Here is a 9,579-nt window from a genome sequence, read left to right as displayed (position 1 = left end):
TTTGTCCTGCTGAGGCACTAGGAAAAGATTATTTAGCCATACTCTTGGTTTTCTCTTCAAGCACACTTTCCTGACAGTCAATATCCTAGTTTTAGCATCTTTCACAAACTAGATAGCCTGAGAATTTTCCATAGAATCAGGTCCTGGTTTCTTCATTCTTAACAATTCTTCCTTTAATTCATTTTTTTTTTGTACTTAGCTATTTAATGAGGTTCTTAAGACATTTAGAACACCAATTTGTGAGGATAAATTCCATTCATCAGGGCAAACACAGATCGCAGGTAGCCCTGGAGCTGAGCAACAGCTTTGATTTTTGGTAGAATTTGTGAGTCCACAGCTTTCTGATCAATCTTGCACTGCTCTGTAATCTCGTATTTCTCTTTTTCTGTGTCGAAGATCTCACCCTCCTGGTGTCTGGGCTTCCGCAGCTGCTTCTTCTTGAAGTAAGCATCAGTAAGATGTTTTGGGATTTTGACATTGCTGATCTCGATTTTGGTTGAGGTGGCAATGACAAATTTCTGGTGTGTTCTTCGTAGAGGAACTCGATTGAGGACTAGAGGCCCAGTCACAAGTAACAAGCCACTAGCCAGCTGCTTCAGAAAACCACCCTCTTGCCCCCGTGGCGTCCAGTGAGGATGATCAGAATGGTCCCGGGGGTAATGCTGGCTCGCAGTTTTCTCACGTGCTGACTGAAGGGTTTTTTGCTGTGGCTCAACAGCTTTCGAGGCACATCTTCAGTAGGATAATATCTAGGCATTTTGCGAAGTTTAACCACCCGGGTACTGCCGTTCTTGTCACCACCAACTGGTTTTGTAAGAGTTGCAAGAACCTTCTCCTTCTTTTTCTTTTCAACCTTGGATTTAGCGGCTGAGTACTTCCTCTTGTACATGGCCTTTCTGGAATACATGGCAGATCGGGAATACCTGCCAATTCCTCTGACAAGGACAGAGTTGTGGCTGCAATGGGGCTTCCCGTTCTTGGGCTTCTTAGCCTTGAGGTTACCCTTTTTCACCTTGCCACCAGCATCAGCCTTCTTGGCTTCAGGTTTCTTCTCTTTAGTATCTGGCTTCTCAACTTTTTCACCCGCCATCTTGCAAGATGGGAAAGAGAAGTCTTTTTTTTTTTTTTTTTTTTTTTCACTTTCTCATTTTACTGCGAGTTGCAAAAGAAACCAGGCTATACTTTTGATACTTTGCTTGGAAATCTCCTGAGATAAATATCCAAGTTCATTGTTTTCAAGTTGCGCTTTCTGCATAACTACAGGGCACAATTCCACTAAGCTTTCTGCTGTTAAATAACAAGGATTCATTTTCTTACAGTTTCCAATAGCATGGTCCTCAATTTTTTCTGAGTCCTCACCAGCAATATCTTTAACATCCATATATTTACTGAAGAGCCTTTTTATGATGATTTAGGTATTCTCTAAGGGGATATGTTTTCTCTGCTATTCTCTTTACTTCCTTCTGAGTTCTGTCTAGCAGAGTCAAGAGCATCCATATTTCTAATAAACAGCCTTTTCAAGGCGACCTAATATTTTAAAAAAGAATGTTCCTTACATTTTTTTCCACCCTGTGATCACTGCTGAATTCTACAATCACTTCTATATTTTTAGGCATTTGCTACAACTGCACCCCACTGCCTGTTACCAAAATATATATTAGTTTTGTATTTCAGCTATAATAAATTATCACAAAGTTAGTAGCTTAAAACAACACAGATTTACTATCTCATGCTTCTGGGGGTAAGAAGTCCAAAAAGGGTCTCACTGGGCTGAAAGTCAGGTGTATGCAGGGCTGTGTTCCTTCTGGGAAGCTCTGAGGGAGATCTCATTTCTTGGCCTTTTCTAGCTTCTGGAAGCTGCCTCATTTTTTTGATCATGGGACCTGCCTCTCTTGTGAGAGCTAACAGTTGCATCACTCTGACTCCTGCTTCCATCATCCAATCTCCTCTCTCTCTGTTTTTGTTTTGTTTTGTTTGTTTTTGTTGTTGTTTTGAGAGACAGTCTCACTCTGTTGCCCAGGCTGGAGTGCAGTGGTGTGATCTCAGCTCACTGCAACTTCTGCTTGCTGGGTTCCAGCGATTCTCCTACCTCAGCCTTCCAAGTAGCTGGGACTACAGGCATGTGCCACCATGCCTGGCTAACTTTTGTATTTTCAGTAGCAATGGGGTTTCACCATGTTGGCCAGGCTGGTCTCGAACTCCTGGCCTCAAGTGATCTACCCATCTCAGCCTCCCAAAGTGCTGGGATTACAGGTGTATGCCATCGCCCCCAGCCCCTCTGAGTCTTCAGCCTTTCTCCTTCACTTCCAATAACACCTGTGATTACTTTGAGGCCAATGATAATCAGGTATCATCTCCCCATCTCAAGGTATCATCTCCCCATCTCATCCCCATTACTTAACCACCTCTGCAAAGATGATTTTGCCACTTAAGGTAACACATTCACAGCCTTCTTCCAGGAATTGAGATGTGGACATCTTTGGGGAGCCATTATTTTTCTTATCACTCCTGGTAAATGGTTTAACGTCGTTAATCTCTATCCCTGTAAGAAACAAATTCACTAAACAGAGTTTTGTGCAGTTCTTTTTGTCTTCAAATTTATAATATTCGGTCAAAACAATGTTTTCTAAAGTTATTTAGTTTCGCTTTGTTTTTCATTATTCTCCTCGGAGAGGTTATAGCCCACATTTATAAAAACAATTGGGTTCTTTTGCCACAGGCTGCACTGCATTTCACCCCGTTATCCCCAGACATTGATCTTGCTACCTGTTTCCTACCTGTTTGTATTACAACCAGTAAAGTTTAACTCTGCGGGCTGTATATGCATTTTATAGTTTTGACAAATACAGCATAGTGTGTCTACCACCTCAGTGCCATACACAACAGTTCCAGCACCTTAAAAACTCCCCCGTGTAGTCCTCCTTTAGTCATTCCCTCCCACCTCCTACAAGTCCTTGCAATCGCTGATGTGTTTTCTATCCTTGTAAGAAAAGCCCATAGGTGTTCCCTTTTTATGTTTGATGAATGTGAATGTAATAATACAACATGTAAAATTTGGGGTCTGTTTTTTTCACTTAGGGAAAGGCACTTCAGTTTTATCTATGCTTTTGCATGAATCAGTAGCTGATGACTTTATTATTTATTTTTATTTTATTTTACTTTTTTTTTTTGAGATGGAGTCTCGCTCTGTCACCCAGGCTGGAGTGCAGTGGCATAATCTCAGCTCACTGCAAACTCCACCTCCCGGATTCAAGTTATTCTCCTGCCTCAGCCTCCTGAATAGCTGGGACTACAGGCACCCGCCACCACGCCCAGCTAATTCTTGTATTTTTAGTAGAGAACGGGGTTTCACCATGTTGGCCAGACTGGTCTCGAACTCCTGACCTCAAATGATCCACCCACCTCGGTCTCCCAAAGTGCTGTGATTACGGGCATGACCACCAAGCATGATCTACTTTTATTTTTTAATTATATTTTCATTTTGAGATAATTGTATATTCACATGCAATTTTAGAAATAACATAAAGAAATACTGTGTATCCTTTACCCAGTTTATCACAAGTGTAAGATCATGCAAAACTACAGTATACTATCAGGATATTGACAGTGATATAATTAGCACATAATATAATTCCCTCAATATGAGAATCTCTCCTATTGCCCCATTATATTTATTTTATGGATTCATAATAATTGTACATATTTATGAGGTACATATGATATTTTGATACATGCATACAATAGGTAATTATCAAATCAGGGTATTTAGGATATCCATTACCCCAAACATTGATCATTTCTTCATGTTAGGAACATTTCAAATTTTCTTTTTTTTTTTTTTTTTTTTTTTTTTTTTTTTTTTTTTTTTTTTTTTTGAGACGGAGTCTCGCTCTGTCGCCCAGGCTGGAGTGCAGTGGCCGGATCTCAGCTCACTACAAGCTCCGCCTCCCGGGTTCACGCCATTCTCCTGCCTCAGCCTCCCAAGTAGCTGGGACTACAGGCGCCCGCCACCTCGCCCGGCTAGTTTTTTGTACTTTTTAGTAGAGACGGGGTTTCACCATATTAACCAGGATGGTCTCGATCTCCTGACCTCGTGATCCGCCCGTCTCGGCCTCCCAAAGTGCTGGGATTACAGGCTTGAGCCACCGCGCCCGGCCTCAAATTTTCTTTTATAGCTATTTTGAAACCCACAATAAATTATTGTTAGCTAGAGTCACCCTACTGCGTTATTGAACACTATAATTTATTCCTTCTACCTAACTGTATGTTTTTATACATTAACCAACTTCTCTTCACCACCGCCCCACCTCCCTTCCCATCCTCTGGTAACCACCATTCTACTCTCTACCTCCATAAGATCAACTTTTTTAGCTCCATATATTAGTGAGAACATGTAATATTTGTTTTTGTCTTCCTATTTCACTAAACATAGTAACATCCAGATTTATTCATGCTGCTGCAAAGGACAGGATTTTATTCTTTAAATGAAGAAATAGTATTCCATTGTGTATATATACCACATTTGCTTTATCCAGTTATTCACTGATGAATACTTAGGTTGAATCTGTATCTTGGCTATTGTGAATAGTGCTGCAATAAACTTGGAGGTGCAGGCATTTTTATTTTATTTATTTTTATTTTATTATTATTATTTTTTTTTTGAGACAGAGTTTCACTCTTATTGCCCAGGCTGGAGTGCGATGGCATGATCTCGGCTCCCTGCAAACTCCACCTCCCGGGTTCAAGCAATTCTCCTGCCTCAGCCCCCTGAATGGCTGAGACTACAGGCATGTACCACCGTGCCTGGCTAATTTTTGTATTTTTAGTAGGGACAGGGTTTCACCATGTTGGACAGGCTAGTCTCGAACTCCTGACCTCAGGTGATCCACTCACCTTGGCCTCCCAAAGTGCTGGGATTACAGGCATGACCCACTGTGCCCTGCTGTAAGTATCTTTTTGCAATACTAATTTCCTTTCCTTTAGATAAATATCCAGTAATGGGATTACCGGATTTTATGATAGTTCTATTTTTACTTTTTAAAGAAATCTCCATACTGTTTTTTTTTTTCTTAATAATGGTTGTACTAATTTACATTCCCACCAACAGTATATAAGGGTTCCCTTTTCTTTGCATCCTTGCCAGTGTTTGTTGTTTTTTGTCTTAATAACAGCCAGTCTAACTGTGGTGAGATGATAGCTCATCATGTTCTTGAATTGCCTTTCCCTGATAACCGGGGATACTGAGGACTTTTTCACATACCTGTTGACCATTTGTAAATCTTTTGAGAGATGTCGATTCAGATCCTTTGCTCACTTTTTGAATGAGATCATCACCATTGTTGTTTTTTCTAAGTTGTTTGAATTCCTTGTATATTCTGGATATTAGTCCCTTGTCAGGTGAATAGTTTGCAAATATTTTCTCCCATTCTACAGATTGTCTCTTCACTCTGCTGATTCTTTTTCGGTTTAATGAAGTCACATTTGTCTATTTTTGCTTTCGTTGCCTGTGCTTTTAAGGTATTAGCCATAAAAACTTTGCCTAGAACAAAGTCCTGAAGTATTTCCTCTATGTTTTCTTCTAGTCATTTCGTAGTTTTGGGTCTTATGTTTGACTCTCTAATAAATTTTGAATTGATCTTTGTATATTGTGAGAAATAGGGTTCTAATCTCTTTTTCTTTTCTTTTTCTTTTTTGAGACAGAGTCTCATTCTGTTGCCCAGGCTGGAGTGCAGTGGTGCAATCTCAGCTCACTGCAACCTTTGCCTCCTGAGTTCAAGCAATTCTCTGCCTCAGCCTCCAGAATAGCTGGGATTATAGATGCACGCCACCATGCCTGGCTAATTTTTGTATTTTTAGTAGAGACAGGGTTTCACCATCTTGTCCAGGCTGGTCTTGAACTCCTGAACTCATGATCCACCCACCTCGGCCTCCCAGTGCTGAACTTACAGGTGTGAGCCACCATGCCCGGCCAATAGAGTTCTAATTTCATTCCTCTGCAAATAGATATCCAATTTTCCCAGCACCATTTATTGAAGAAGGTAATATTTTCCCAATGTATGTTCTTGGTGGCTTTGTTGAAAATCAGTTGGCTGTAAACACATGGATTTTTTTTTTTCTGGATTCTCTATTCTGTTACATTGGTCAGTGTGTCTGTTTTTAATACCAGTGTGATGCTATTTTTGTTAGTATAATCATGTAATGTATTTTGAAGTCAGCTAGTGTGATGCCTTAAGCTTTTTCCTTTTTGTTCAGCATTGCTTTGGATATTAGGTGTCTTTAGCGGTTGCGTATAAATTTTAGGATTATTTTTCTATTTCTGTGAAGAATGTCATTGGAATTTTGATAGGAATTTCATTGAAAATATAGATTGTGGTCGGGTGCGGTGGCTCATGCCTGTAATCCCAACACTTGCGGAGGCCAAGGTGGGCAGATTACTTGAGTCCAGGAGTTTCAGACCAGCCTGGGCAACATAGTGAAACCCCATCTTTGCTAAAAATACAAAAAATTAGCCAGGTGTGGTGGTACATGCTTATAGTCCCATCTACTCAGGAGGCTGAGGTGGAGAATCACCTGAGCCCAGATGCTGAGGCTTCAGTGAGCTGAGATCATGCCACTGCACTCCAGCCTGGGCAACTAGAGTGAGATCCTATCTCAAAAAAAAAAAAAAAAAAAAAAAGGAAAAGAAAAAAGATACATGGCTTTGGGTAGCATGGTCATTTTAAAACAGTATTAATTCTTTCAATTCATGAGCATGGATATCTTTTCATTCGTTTGAGTCCTCTTAAATTTCTTTAATCAGTGTGTTGTGTTTTTCATTACAGAGGTCTTTCAGTTTTCTGGTTGAATTTATTCCTAGGCATTTTATCTTTCTTGTAGCTATTATAAATGAGATTGCTTTCTTGATTTCTTTTCAGCTAGTTTATTTTTGGTGTATAAAGACATTACTGATTTTTGTATGTTGATTTTATAGCCTGAAACTCTGTATAAAGAACTGTACGAATTCATTATCAGTTCTAAGAATTTTTGGGGGACAGAGTTTAGTTTCTTCTATATATAAGATCATGTCATCTGCAATGGGGGAAAATTTGACTTCCTCTTTTCCAATATGGATGACTTTTCTTTCTTTTGCCTGCTTGCTCTGGCTAGGACTTCCAGTACTATGCTGAATAAAAGTGGTGAAAGCAGGCAACCTTGCCTTGTTCTAGTGCCTGCTTGCTCTGGCTAGGGCTTCCAGTACTATCTTGAATAAAAGTGGTGAAAGCAGGCAACCTTGTCTTGTTGCAGTTCTTACAGGAAAGCCTAATAGCTTTTTTTCCCATTCAGTATGATATCATCTGTGGGTTTGTCATACACGATCTTCATTATGTTGAGGTATATTCCTTCTGTGCCCAATTTGTTGAGAGTTTTTATCATGAAGAGATGTCATATGTTATCAAATGCTTTTTCTGCATCTATTGAGATAATCATAAAGTTTTCGTTCTTCATTCTGTTGATATGATGTATCACATTTATTGATTTGCACATGTTGAACCCCGTCCATTCCTGGGATAAGCTCCACTTGATCATGGTATACTATCTTTGTGATATGTTGTTGGGTTCAGTTTGCTGGTATTTCATTGAGGATTCTTGTGTCTATGTTCATCAGGTACAGTGGCTTGTAGTTTTCTTTCTTTCTTTTTTTTTTTTTAATTGTGTCCTGGTCTGGATTTGGTATTAGGGTAGTGCTGGCCTCATAGAATGCATTAAGAAGAATTTTTTGCTCTTCAATTTTTTTGAATATTTGGAGAATTGGTGTTAGTTCTTGTAGGGAAAAGAAAGAGAGATCAGACTGTTACTGTGTCTATGTAGAAAAGAAGGCATAAGAAACTCCATTTCGATCTGTACCCTGAACAATTGTTTTGCCTTGAGATGCTGTTAATCTGTAACTTTTGCCCCAACCTTGAGCTCACAGAAACATGTTGTATGGAACCAAGGTTTAAGGGATCTAGGGCTGTGTAGGATGTGCCTTGTTAACAAAATGTTTACAGGCAGTATGCTTGGTAAAACTCATCGCCATTCTCCATTCTTGATAAACCGGGGCACAATGCACTGTGGAAAGCTGCAGGGACCTCTGCTCAGGAAAGCTGGGTATTGTTCAAGGTTTCTCTCCCCTGAGATAGCCTGAAATATGGCCTTGTGGGATGGGAAAGACCTGACCGTTCCCCACCTCGACACCCATGAAGGGTCTGTGCTGAGGAGGATTAGTAAAAGAGGAAGGCCTCTTGCAGTTGAGATAAGAGCAAGGCCTCTGTCTCCTGCCTGCCCCTGGGAACTGAATGTCTCTGTATAAAACCTGATTGTACATTTATTCTATTCTGAGATAGGAGAAAAACCACCCTGTGGCAGGAGGCGACCTATGCTGGCGGCAAAGCTGCTCTGTTATTCTTTCCTACACTGAGATGTTTGGGTGGAGAGAAGCATAAATCTGGCCTACGTGCACATCCAAGCATAGTAACTTCCCTTGAACTTATTTGTGACACAGATTCCTTTGCTCACATGGTTTTTTGCTGACCTTCTGCCCATTATCACCCTGTTCTCCTGCTGCATTCCCCTTGCTGAGACAGTGAAAATAGTAGTCAGTAAATACTGAGGGAACTCAGAGACTGGTGCTGGTGCAGGTCCTCCGTATGCTGAGCGCCGGTCTCCTGGGCCCACTGTTCTTTTGCTATACTTTGTCTCTGTGTCTTATTTCTTTTCTCAGTCTCATCCCACCTGACAAGAAATACCCACAGGTGTGGAGGGACAGGCCACCCCTTCAAGCTCTTCTTTGTAACTTTGGTAGAATTCAGCAGTAAAACGACCTGGTCCTGGGGCTTTCCTCATTGGGAAACTTTTAACTATTGATTCAGTTTTGTTACTCATTATTTGTCTGCTCAGGTTTTCTATTTCTTCCTGACTCCATCTTGGTAGGTTGTAAGCGTCCAGGAGTTTATATATTTCCTTTAAGCTTTTCTAGTTTGTTAGTGTATCATTGTATATAGTGTCTAACGATCCTTTTGATGTGACTGTGGTTATATAAAATTGTAAGTCTCTTAAGTCTCCTTTTTTGTTTCTTATTTATTCGGGTCTTCTCTCTTTTTCGCTTGGTTAGTCTAGCTAGCAGTTCATTGAGTTTATCTTTTTTTAAGAAATCCATTTTTTGTTCCATCAATCCTTTGTATTGTTTTTTAGTCTTTATTTCATTTAGTTTCATCTTTATTATTTCTTTCCTTCTACTAATTTTGATCTTTATTATTTCTTTCCTTCTACTAATTTTGGGTTTTGTTTGTTCTTGCATTTCTAGTCTTTTAAGGTGCATCATTAGATGTTTATTTGAAATCTTTTTTTTTTTTTTTTAGACGGAGTTTTGCTCTTGTCACCCTGTCTGGAGTGCAACAGTGTGATCTCCGTTCGCTGCAACCTCTGCCTCTGAGTTCAAGTGATTCTCCTGCCTCAGCCTCTCGAGTAGTTGGAATTACAGGTGACTGCTAACAGGCCCAGCTAATTTTTTATATTTTTAGTAGAGGTGGGGCTTCACTGTGTTGGCCAGGCTGGTCTCAT

At 40.1% G+C, this 9,579-nt stretch overlaps 1 pseudogene across 1 annotated transcript; it reads right to left on the bottom strand.

The window, feature by feature from the left end:
* Positions 1-222: 222 nt before the first annotated feature.
* On the bottom strand, positions 223-1,090 carry LOC112614412 (annotated as a pseudogene). The gene has a single exon (XR_003117077.1). The product of XR_003117077.1 is annotated as a 60S ribosomal protein L6 pseudogene (transcript).
* Positions 1,091-9,579: the final 8,489 nt, after the last annotated feature.

The sequence above is a fragment of the Theropithecus gelada genome, chromosome 20 (assembly GCF_003255815.1).
Source record: "Theropithecus gelada isolate Dixy chromosome 20, Tgel_1.0, whole genome shotgun sequence".
Classification (NCBI taxonomy): domain Eukaryota; kingdom Metazoa; phylum Chordata; class Mammalia; order Primates; family Cercopithecidae; genus Theropithecus; species Theropithecus gelada.
Note: the sequence above shows the minus strand (reverse complement) of the source record. Positions and strands in the feature narration are given on the sequence as shown.